This window comes from Schistocerca nitens, chromosome 2, assembly GCF_023898315.1.
Source record: "Schistocerca nitens isolate TAMUIC-IGC-003100 chromosome 2, iqSchNite1.1, whole genome shotgun sequence".
Classification (NCBI taxonomy): domain Eukaryota; kingdom Metazoa; phylum Arthropoda; class Insecta; order Orthoptera; family Acrididae; genus Schistocerca; species Schistocerca nitens.
In genome coordinates, this window is record NC_064615.1 from 744993789 (window position 1) to 744997422 (window position 3634).

The 3634-nt window shown below is 40.0% G+C and overlaps 1 non-coding gene across 1 annotated transcript; it reads right to left on the reverse strand.

Moving 5' to 3' along the window:
* Positions 1–759: 759 nt before the first annotated feature.
* Positions 760–834, reverse strand: Trnal-caa (transfer RNA leucine (anticodon CAA)). The gene has a single exon. It is a non-coding gene; the product is annotated as a tRNA-Leu (tRNA).
* Positions 835–3634: the final 2800 nt, after the last annotated feature.

Here is a 3634-nt window from a genome sequence, read left to right on the forward strand (position 1 = left end):
TGTCTGGGAGTGAATCAAAGTAATGTTGTTCGGACATGAAGGAGATACAGAGAGACTGGAACTGTTAATGACCTGCCTCACTCAGGCCACCCAAGGGCTACTAATGGTGGATGACAGCTACCTACAGATTATGGCTCAGACGAACCCTGACAGCAATGCCACTGTGTTGAATAATACTTTTTATCCAGCCACAGGACATCGTGTTATGGCTCAAATTGTGTGCAATAGGCTGCATGATGCACATTTTCACTCCCGACATCCATGGTGAGGTCCATCTTTGCAACCACGACACCATGCATTGCGGTACAGATGGCCCCCACAACATGTCAAATGGACTACTCAGGACTGGCAACACGTTCTCTTCACCAATGAGTGTCACGTATGCCTTCAACCAGACAATCGTTGGAGACGTGTTTGGAGGCAACCCGGTCAGGCTGAACGCCTTAAACACACTGTCCAGTGAGTGCAGCAAGGTGGAGGTTCCTTGATGTTTTGGGGTGGCATTATGTGGGGCCTACATATGCTGGTGGTGGTCATGGAATGCGCTATAATGGCTGCACGATACGTGAATGCCATACTCCGACTGATAGTGTGACCATACCGGTAACACATTGGCGAGGAATTCTTCATTGTGCACATTTTGAGAATGACTTCCTTCAGGATAATGACATCACTCCACAGAGTGGCCAGCAAGTTCTTCAAACATGAACCCTATCGAACATGCCTGGGATATGAAACTTCCTGGCAGATTAAAACTGTGTGCCGGACCGAGACTCGAACTCGGGACCTTTGCCTTTTGTGGGCAAGTGCTCTACCAACTGAGCTATCCAAGCACGACTCACGCCCCGTCCTCACAGCTTTACTTCTGACAGTACCTCATCTCCTACCTTCCAAACTTTACAGAAGCTCTCCTGCGAAACTTGCAGAACTAGCACTTCTGAAAGAAAGGATATTGTGGAGACATGGCTTAGCCACAGCCTGGGGGATGTTTCCAGAGTGCTAGTTCTGCAAGTTTCGCAGGAGAGCTTCTGTAAAGTTTGGAAGGTAGGAGACGAGGTACTGGCAGAAGTAAAGCTGTGAGGACGGGGCATGAGTCGTGCTTGGGTAGCTCAGTTGGTAGAGCACTTGCCCACGAAAGGCAAAGGTCCTGAGTTCAAGTCTTGGTCCGGCACACAGTTTTAATCTGCCAGGAAGTTTCATATCAGCGCACATCTCATGCCTGGGATAGATTGAAAAAGCCTGTTAATGGATGACGTGACCCACCAACCAACTTTGAGGGATCTACACCGAATCATCATTGAGGAGTAGGACAATCTGGACCAACAGTGCCTTGATGAACTTGTTGATGGTATGCCATGATGAATACAGGCATGCATCAATCCAAGAGGAAGTGCTACTGGGTCTTAGGGGTACCGGTGTGTACAGTAATCTGGACCTTTACCGCTGAAGGTCTTGCTGTATGGGGGTAATACATGCAGTGTGTGGTTTTTATGAGCAATAAAAAGGGTGGAAATGATGTTTATGTTGATCTCTATTCCAATTCTCTGTACAGGTTCCAGAACTCTTGGAACTGAGATGATGTAAAACTTTTTTTGATGTGTGTATTTAGTAACTAACATATGAACAAATTGTTTTGGAAATTATACGATCACTAAAAATGGCTAGGTATAATTTTGCTAATTAGGGTGGATTATAAGTATTGCAAAACTGTGGTAACCTAAGAATTAGAAATGCTTATGGAATCACTTTACGAATTCACAGTTGGAGTGACTTACTTATAAGTACAGGCTTCATACTGGAAATTATTTTATGTAAATGTAAATTATTCAGTCTTAATTTGTAGCTTAATTAATTAATGAGGTTGCCATCTGATTCAGAAAAAAAAATAGAGTGGCAAAAGTACAGGGCCTATGTCCAGAATCTAACAAGTTCAAAGGCAAAGTCAGCAATAGAAAATAGGACAGTACGGTACATTCAATATTAATTATGTTGTAAGATAATTAGTTTCATGAAAAAAAAAGTTACTGTAAAGTTAGGATCCCTGTCTTTATAATGAATGGTTTTGTTACTTGTACAAACATATATTAGCTCGCTTGGTGTTGGTGAAGTCATATGATAGTGAGGAATTCAACTAACAATAGTTTTTTGATTAATATGCTTCAAGTGAAAACTAATTAATATGTTGGACTCAGTTCAATGAAAGTAAATTACCAAGTAATACATGTAAGTGGAGGAAAGTCTAATTTAAGTTTTCAAGTATTTAGGTACATGTCACATATATAGGAGACATATAACACTATAATAATTAGCATAATTACTAGGAAGAAAAATTATTAATCATCAAGGATGGAGTAGTTTCAACCTGCTATGTCACAATGCAACACAGTCAACAAATATTTTACCTGTATAATGGGCACTTTTGCATTACTTGCCACGCCCTTTGAAACATGTAGCTTTTTTTTTCTTTTTTTTTCATAACAGTAGATATTTTGTTTGTGCAATACTGGACATACATTCAAGCAACACTTCATTTTGCCTATTTAACGATCTTTTAGCTGCACACATAACAAAATTCAAAATGCTCTTCACGAAATTATATGCAATCTGCTGTTATACACTCTCAGCGCTGGATCCCACCTCTTGAACCAGTACTACCAAAAGAAATGGGGCAAGCAGTAAATCATACCGGAATGGGTAACCTGATGGCTACTAACCTCATATGTTTCACCTTCCCCATTCCGCTGCATGTAAATTTCCACCATGACCAGTGTATTTTGTTAGTATGGGGAACTGGTACCTGTGACTTGCAAGAGGTTGTGGTTTTATATAGTATAACTGACAGAAGCACACTGCTTTTTATCAGTTTATTTAATTCAACACACATTAACAAAATGTTGACCTTTTATTTATCAGAAACATGTTATTAAAGGAAATTTCTTATTTTCAGTTAAAGGATGAGGCAGTAAAAAGGAGAATTTTACTGGCTGAAATTGTTGCAACAACACAGGATTCTGTTCTTGCAGCAGAGCAAGAATGCCTTAATAGAGCAATTGTAGAGAAAGAAGCAAGGTGAGAATTCCTTTAATTGCAGGAATAATTGTCATTCTATTGTTTGACACTTTTAAGTAAATAATAAAATGTCTACAAAAATAAAAATGAATGCTTCAGAAGAGAAACTTATCATGATCAGGTGCTGAAACAGGAAGCACCCCAAAACCTTATAGACAAAGAGTTTTAATTTCATATCTTTGGGTTTTCACACAAGAAAGTACAACAGATGTTTTCTATATGACAATGAAATTAATCAATTTTTGGCAATATAATGTAATTGGATAGATAAAAAAATTACTCGCCAAGCAATGGCACGAGAACACACACCCACAAAAAGGTTTAACTTATGTAAGCTTTTGAAGCCAGTGGCTCCTATTTTCAGCAGAAGAGTTGAAGGGGACAGAGGAGGGGTGAAGGAAAAGGACTGGAGAGGCTTAGGAAAAGGGGCCAGCCTAGACGGTATCCATGTATAACACACAAAATATCGAATTTCCTTCTCGTCCTGTCTGGTAAGTCTCCCTGACCTGGGGTTCTGGGTGACTTTTCCAAACTGTACCCCTTTAACTAAACCTCTCTAGTCCTT